This window comes from Pteropus alecto, unplaced genomic scaffold, assembly GCF_000325575.1.
Source record: "Pteropus alecto unplaced genomic scaffold, ASM32557v1 scaffold92, whole genome shotgun sequence".
In the NCBI taxonomy this organism is placed as follows: domain Eukaryota; kingdom Metazoa; phylum Chordata; class Mammalia; order Chiroptera; family Pteropodidae; genus Pteropus; species Pteropus alecto.
The window spans coordinates 4641649-4650517 of NW_006432447.1; the positions used below are offsets into that span (position 1 = coordinate 4641649).

Genomic DNA, 8869 nt, shown 5'->3' on the forward strand with positions numbered 1-8869 from the left:
GGAAAAAATGTGCTATTTCCTCCTCCTTTGATTTTTTTATGGCTGTTTCATGGTCATTTGTAAGGTGCAAACCTGAGGTAAATTTCATTACTGCCTGGACTTCTGACATATGTGGCCAAATTCTTCCCTTATAACAGTAACTGAAGATAAGAACACACAGTCATTTAGTTCTGTGAGTGGTGAGTTGGTGCAGAGCAACTCAAGTTCAAGATGCTACAGTACCATGCTTCACCCTCCTGCAGGTTTCCTTACAAAGCAGAAACACAAAGTAGAAGGGTGTTTATAAGTATCATGAAATGAAGAAAATGTACACACGTGCTCACACACACACACACACACACACAAATTTTAATGCATATCTTTCTGTATTCTTACAACTGCATGTAAATCTATAATTACCTCAAAACAAAGAAGTGTAATTGGAAAAAATTTTTAAATGCATAGAAAGTTAGGAAGATATTTCTTTTAAATATATAAATTTCCAAATTCACACCCTGACTCTCAACACAAGTCCAGAAGCATGGAGCATGGTTATTCTTTATCATCAATTACGATACTCAGGGCAAGGGCCACTAGGTGGTGATGTCTTTATTCTCAACCTCCCATTGTTTGAAGATTCAGCTTTCAAACACTACAGAGTTAAGGCCAAAGGCAGGTTTAGAAGTGCTGGTTTTTAACCAAATTGCCAAATATTTATTAAGGGTCACAAGCAATCTTGCTTGAAAGTGGAGCACCAGCTGTCAAGTAAACAACTTGTAGCAGAGAAAATTAATATTTTAAAGCTGCCAACAGCTTCTTTCCATGCTACAGTTTAATTTTTGAAGCTAGGAAACTGTCACTTTGGTAATCAAGTAGGTTTTGCATCCTAGAGTTTAAGCTGGAATTTGTCTTTAGACAGGTATTCCCTTTCTTCTGAAAGTGCCTCTGTGGTGACCTTTTTAGTCATGCAGACAGAGCTAAAGCCATTTCTTACCCTTTTTTTCTGTGGACAGCACTGAACCAGTCAGGGCTTTGGATGTTAAATATTCTGTTCACTAATGAAAATTTGGTTTATATTTTAGCAGGACTGTGCCCTTGCAAATAAATTATTTTAAAATATGAATTTAAACTGTCCAGTCCCTGAAAATCATTGCTTGTTCTTGAGAAGTATTTCCTTTTTATCTATCTCCAGTGTTTATTCCCAATAGATGCCCAGTCCAGTCCCTGCCAGGAGAAAATTCAGGCCTGATAGTCTTCTCACAGTGAGGAAGAAGGACTTGGGCTAGGTTTGGCAGGTGCTCCCTGCAAACCACCTGCCCAAGTGCACAGGGTTGCAGCTGGTGCCAAGGCTGACCTTGGCCAAGGCTGACCTTGCCTCACTTCCTGGCCAAGGAGACATGAAGACCCCTGGAGGGCAAACAGGCTCTGCCCAATGGGTCACCTTCTCTGAGCCACCTGTTCCACCTCTGCTCCATTGGCCTTCCTCAGCCTGGACCAACACCCTGGCTCTGCTGCTCCTCACATTCCTGGATCATCCCTCTCGAAAGAAATTCCTTGTAAGCAATCTCCCCACACCCAGAGCCCCCTGCATTTCCATGAACACACACACACACACACACACACACACACACTGTACCCCACCCAGATCCTCTCAGCTTCCTTTTACTGGTCCCATGTGTCATTCCCTAGATGCCTTCCCATGTGCTTTGCTTCCAAGGGATCTCACTCTGCAGACTTCAGAGGATGCCTCCCTGGGCTGTTAGAGATTTTACCTAGACACGATGATAGACAGAAGTGCCTGGGAGTTCACGGCCCTGGGCTACCCGCAGCCAATGCACGACTGGTGCAGAAGTATAAAAGCCAGCCCCTTTGCCTGGATGAGAGACAAAAAGAGGGGTACTTTGTGCTCCAGAGAGCCCCAAAGGATCAGGCTGATGCTGCACCTTCACCTAAAATCACTTTCTTATCTAACTTCCTCCTCTTCCCTATCCAGCTTGTCCTACCCTAGGAGCATCTCCTTAATAAGTCACTTGCATACTCCCTCCCATCTTAGAACCTAGGGCACTGTCACACACTCTGATGACACACAGGACCACTGGTCTGAGCCCACTTGACCATGTGTGTGTTCTCAGGTTTGTGTACACACACGCACATTCTACAGGCATGTAGGTGTATAAGTATGTAAGTATACAGGTATGTTACTTGAGAATGAGTATATGTATATTCTTGAGAACAAGTGTGCTTACCTGTGTTTGCATGTGTGTCCAGATGTACGTGTGTGTTTCTGTTTGTAAATGTGTGCATAGGTGAGGAATATGTGTGTACTAATATGTGAGCATACAAGAAGCAGTGGGTGTGTGTACACACACAAGCACATTTGTGTCTAGCCCTCATCCTTGGGGGTTAAGGGCAGAAATAACTCGAAACATCTGAACATCTGTTTCTATAGCCAGCAGAGTTTACATCCTTCTGACAGGCCAGAAAACAGCTAGGTCCTGGGTCACTGTGAAATGTCCATAAACAGCTTCATTTCTCAGTTAAGCAAACATCAGATCCACCTCCATACAAAGCCCACTAACACATAAATGAAAGACGGGAAAAAGAGAAATCCTGTGGTAAACGACACCTGGGCCACCAGGACTGAAGACACCCATTCCACTTGACTATTTTCAGCACATTTAAGTGCCTGTCAAGCTAAAATCACTTCCACTCTCACCCAAAGGGCGTGGCTCACAATCTTCCACTTAGCTTTATAGACTTAGTCAAGTTGCTCATGCTCTCTGCCTCAGCTCCCTTGTCTGACCATGAGGATGATTATAGCATCACTAGGTAATAATAGTATACTTACTCTGTTAGTTTTGTAGGGCTACCAGAACAATGTACCACAAACTGAATGTTTTAAATGACAGAAACCTATTGTCTCATAGTTCTAGAAGCTGGAAGTCTGAAATTAAGGTGTTGGTAGGGTTGGTTTCTTCTGAGGCCTCTCTCTTTGGCTTATAGATGGTTGTCTTCTCCCTATGTCTCTTCACATCATCTTCCCTGTATGCATACCTGTGTGTCCAAATGTTCCCTTTTAATCAGAACACCAGTCCTTATCGATTAGGACCCACTCAAATAATTTTGCAACCACTTTTACATCTTATTATTACAGGACATGAAAGGTCTGAAGTTGATATCATTCTTCTTCCTCCTCTATCATCATCATCATCATCATCATCATCATAGCAAAAACAGGGCTTACTATATGCCAGTACCAATCTAAGCACTTTACAAAAACTAACTCATTTTAAACCTTATGTCACCCTATAGGTAAGTGTTAGTGTTTGGATTCTGTCCCCAGTACTAACCTCCAGTAGCTCAGAATGTGACCTTATTTGGAGATGGGTTCTTTACAGAGATATTGTAAGACAAAATATAAAAAGCTTTATAATAGAACACACAAAAGGTGAAAGAAAAGGTAAAAATTCATCTAAAAACGTTTATTCTTGTCTATGGCCATGTTACCCTGAACAAGCCTGATCCTGTCTGATCTCAGAAGCTAAGCAGGGTCGGGCCTGTTTAGTATTTGGATGGGAGACCACCTAGGAAGACCAGGTGCCATAAGTGTAAAAAATAAAAAAAAAATAAGGGATTGTAAACTGACAAGTTCCTTGCAATCTGTGAGGTCAACCAACAGTTGCTTCACTTAAATAAATAAATAAAAATTAAAAATAAATAAAAAATATTTACTCTCTGGTTGTCGTGAGACCAATTTCCACCAGTTTATGGAGTATTTGAGCCTAGTTTATATATTGCAAAACTTAGCATACTAGGTGGGCAAAATGAACCCACTGTTAAACAACTCTTAAAACAAATGTTTGTACTATCACGCCTACAAGATACACTTTTCCACTGCTGCTCATGATAAACAAGCAAAACCCACCCAGTCTGAAATTATCAGGAAAGAGACAGAAAATGAAGCCTTCCTTGCCTCTAGGCATCTCTTTTTCCATTAACTCACAGCTCTGAGATCAGAGAACCCAAGAGAAAGGAGATCTTTGAATGCTTTGTTGAGTTTCAGACTCAGGGAAGCTTCCAGGATAAATACTATAATTGTGTGTATATATTGTGTGAGCCAATCAGAAAGCACTGTGTCCATTGCTGGCCAGAGGAAATGGAAATTACTTCCTCCAGGACCTGGGTAGGAACCCAGAGGCTGGGCTGGCCAAATGAACAACACAATGGTGGCATCTGGTGAGAGACCCCGGCACTGATTCCAGTGCACTTCATCCCCAGCTCTTCTTCTGATCACTGACCAGCACCTCCAATTTCCCTCTGTGGCCCTGGGGTGGCATCTGCACCCACAAGCCAGGACTAGCAGTCACTGCGGCCTCAGGCAGCCGGCTATTGCTTCGAAGGGTTGGGTGAACATAAATGCACATACTTAGTAGAAATGGCTTATTTAGGACTTGGATAAATATTACATCCAATCTATTTGGGGATAAGTCACAGAAAATCTAATAGATTCAAATAAATAGAGGCATTTATTATTTGCTAACAAGAAAATGGGAAAAAGATGATCCTAGGGTTAGTTTGGTATCTTAATGATACCACCAAGGAACCAAGAGTGTCTATTTTTCCACACTCTCATCTTTGGCTTGTTGGCTTTTTGCCCTCATGCTTGCAGCCTCATAGTTGCAAGATGGCTGTTCCTGGTAACACCACCTCCTCCTTAAGGGTGGAAGAAGCTTCCTACTATTGCTAATTTCTTGGTTGTTTTATCCATCTGCTGTATGTCTTCTAAGTAACTCTACCACCTGCTTAAACAATTTCCTGCATTAAATTCCTTCTGTTGCAATAACAAAGCTATTTTGTTTTCTCAGTTGAAATTTGACTGGTCATGTAGCTGACACAGTAATAAACTCATATCCTTAGGGAACAATGCTTTAAAAAACGCATACTTAAGGAGAACATGAAGATAATTTTTGGTATTACTTATTACTCAAAGTAGGTAATAAGAAAATAATATTGAAAATTACCTGTGTGGTCACATGACAGTGGTAGTACCCTTGACAAGTTAGAATGCAGAAAAGCCCAGCACCCCTTCCAGTTCGTTCTGTACAGGACACCTGCACAAGGGGATATGTGGGGGCTCAAATTGAACCTGCGCTTCATTCACCACACTATGCACCCTGCATGGAACTATTCTCTCAAGGAAAGGGCAATTTTTATAACTTGCACAAAGATTACTCAAAGGTTTCTCTAATTCCCATCGGCTAGCCTCAGTCGTGTCTAGAGTTACCAAAATTCATGGCAGGCAGCAGGATGAAGAGGAACACAAAGAAATACCAACAGAGCATAAAATGAGTCCCACTTAAACCCTGAAGAGCTTTGTTTAAGGTTTCTAATGTTCCAAGAACACAAGGGGAAGGGACTTTTAAGAGGGAGCCTCCTTGTCCAGAGGCAAGGCTGAGGTATAACGTGTGGGGAGCCCATCCTCTGGAGGAGCAGACAGAGGTAGTGCCTGAGGCAGCCCTGCTTGGAGATGCCTCATTAGAAGGGGGACCCACACTTTTGACAAGTGGCCTACTTCTCATAGCAGCAGCCTTCTTTTTTTCCTTTTCTCTGTCATTTAAGAACATGGCCTAAGAACTTAAAAAGTTAACTTTTACCTCTGATGAGCTTAATAATCCCCGCTACAAAACGGAAAGACTCTAGACCCCCAGACATACCTAAAGTACACCCAGTTATTTCTGGGCTCCCCAAAGGGAAGACTACCAAATATTCACAAATTGATCTATGTGGTTGCCACCAAGCTTCAGCTTTCCCTTCCTCTCAAACCCACATCTCAATGTCCATCTCCTCTGCCCATAAAGCCTCTTACAGGAGCCTCACCTCCAGTGCATAAAGGAATGCTTCAATCAATGCCACAGGTGCTCTGATGGGTGCTCCCCAAACCACCATCCTTGGGTGCCCTCACAGTATTGGGCCTCATGCAGAAGTAGGGAAGTGGTCTCCTTCCCAAATCTGTGCCTCACTTCATCACCTAGACCCCAAAGTAGCTCTGGCAGCACCCAGAGTCTCACCAAGTGCCCCCAACAAGTCCTAGAACACACCCCACCCTGACCTGGGCAACCTGGAGAAACCTGGGTGCTTGCAGGAATCTCTGTGTATTCTAGGGTCCCTCAGGCCCCCAGCTTATAGGGCCTCACACCCAGCCTGTTGATCTGAACCTTGAGTGGACACCATACCATCCAGCTGATCTCCTCCTCTTCTTTCTTACCCACTTCTACAACCAGAAAATCCTCAATGCTCTTTCAATTGCAAAGCAAAAACTCCCAGATACTGATGTGTCTGAGAGAGAGAAACAGAGAGTGCTGTCTACATCAGCAGCCAACCGAAGACCCTCTGGTATATTTGGCTGAAGGGAGGGAGGGCTCTCTTCATCAGGGGAGGGCACGACATAGGAGCTGTGCAGAGTTAAAGGGAATATAGGTGGAGCTGGCAGAGACATGCTGCCTCCGGTTTGACCTTCAGGCTTCTAGGTGGCACAGCAGCAATGTGCTAGGCTGGTTCTAGAGAGGCAGACAGCCTCCTTCCCAAGACCGGGAGATCCCTTCCCTCTCCGCTCTCATCTCTCCTCTCATTTCTCCCTTCTCCGTTCCTTTCTCTTCATTTTCACTGCCCTCTTGCTTCTGCTCCTTAGCTTCCAATTCCTTGTTTCCCCTCTACCTCCCCACTTGTTCCTCTTTCTCTCTAATACCACTCTAGGACAGAGCTCTTTTCTATGTGCTATTAGAGATGAAAAAAAAGAAATGTGCGATGCTGGCTACACCCTTAGAAGTTAGTGACATAAAAATATTTGCTTGCAGAGACAAGCAAAAGAGTAGGGTTGAGTCAAAGCTGGGTTTGACTCTCCAAAATACTCTTTCTGCATTCGCCTGTTAAGGCAGCCTTGGGGGAAGACATGGTTCAAAGAGATAACCCCATGAGATGCTTTTGGATCTGTTCAGAAGACAAAGGAAGGGTTCTGGAAACTTGGCTGATGTCTGCTCAGTAACACAACTGAATTTATGTAACAAAAAATAAAAAGCAAAGAATTTTCTATAAGGAATCCATCCATTTCTTTTTTAAAATATTATAATGTTCTGTTTGACTATGTTTTTAAAGGAAAGTCCTTTTAAAAGTCTCACACGACTTATTGTTAAAAAAAAAAAAAACCTATCAAATACAAGGCCAGAAAACTATAAGGAGGACCATAAACACTGTAAATAGTTTAAAAATTCTTCCAACAAATGTGATAAACTCAAGTTCTGTATTCAGACAGAAGGGAGTTAGACAAGAGAAAATTCCTTCTTTGTAATTGGGAAAAGTCCATTCTAAGGCTTTCCAGGGTTGACATGCAAGAGTGTTTCTCTTTTTGTGCCAGTAAAGACAGACTTGGGCCTATGGAGTATAATTGTTTTCTCCCTCATACAAAGAGGCAGGGAACTGGGCTCTTGGGGAAAGCCAGCCACTGTCAAAGAGCATGAAACTTCCCCAGCTGTCTAAGCGCTACTGCAACCAATGTCCGAGCACATCCCAGACAAGGCAAGCAAGAGTCCGTGTCATCTATTCCAGTCTGGGAGGAGGTGCTAGGGATGGGTAAGCAGAAGCTAGTTGGTTCTTTCTGTTTTTATGTTTCTTTAAATCTTACCCAAAACACAGCAATCTATCTAACGTATATCTTATTAATAAGAGTCAACTCTATAGTGTTTTGGATTTTAATAGCACTGAGGAAAAGGAAGCTAAATTCTCTTTCAGCTTCCCCTGGTTGTGGGAAGCCTAGCTGTGGACCCCTGTAACCCTTAGCAGGTACCTGAATTGGAAGCACTCTGCTTAGAAAAACACCTAGAATCACCCAGCTAACCCAAGAGATAACAGCGGATAGCACAACTCCTACTTAATCAAGGAATGAGGGGCAGGGGGGAGGTTGTCAAGAAAATATCTATCTAATCAGACCAATGACTTAGACAAAGCCAAGGGAAAATGGAAAACAGCCCACGTTTTCCTGTTGATATCCCATAGCTGCTTCCACCACACCTTTGGATTAAGAATGATGGACAGGAGAACTACCTTCTGCCAATTAATTCCAGAGTATAATTTGTAGCCTGGGCCCATCCTGGAAGATCCTCGGCTGCTAACAAACCATGACACTGCTTTAATTTCTCCTTTGCCCCCACACTTTATTAAAACCTAGAGTGGGTTCCATCAAATATCCCTTCAAGGGAAAAACAGAGAGAGGCAGAGAAATGGAGCAACATTTGTCTCAATGCAATATGAAAGATTAGAATTTGCTGGATAAAGAAGGAGAAAGGAGGGGGGTAGGAATTCTTGTGAAACACACACGCACAGGGACACACACCCACACAATTTCTCTTTTGCAATGACCTCCTTCTGCCCCATCCATCAGCCTGGGGTTGGCTTATTCTAACTAGCAGTTTCCTTTATTCTGTATAACAGGCCCATCAGACACAATCTGCATGCCAATTATTGGCACAGACCCCTTGATACCAAAAAATGGAAATTAGCTGTCAAGGAAAGGCTTCAGCCAGCCAGGTCTCTTTCTCGCTCTCTATTTCCAGCTCATATCCACACTCACTCTGCTCAGCGTCTGGCTCTCACCAGGGAGTCCCCAGTGGAAAAAGTCATCTAAAAAATACAAACATATTTTATTGTTATTAGTATTAGTTGCTGACTTTCTCAGTACAATGTGAAATTCACCGGTGGGCAAAAGCTGCTTAGGGCAGAAACGGGTGAGAGAGGTTGATTTCTGATAATTGCATTTCTTTGGGAGCAGATCAAGGCGTCCCATGAAAGGACATTCAAAGAAATGTGAGGATAAGGGCAAAAGAAAACAGACAAGGAA

At 43.0% G+C, this 8869-nt stretch overlaps 1 pseudogene; it reads left to right on the forward strand.

Moving 5' to 3' along the window:
* The first annotated feature begins 3469 nt into the window (after positions 1-3469).
* LOC112475968 lies at positions 3470-3588 on the forward strand (annotated as a pseudogene).
* Positions 3589-8869: the final 5281 nt, after the last annotated feature.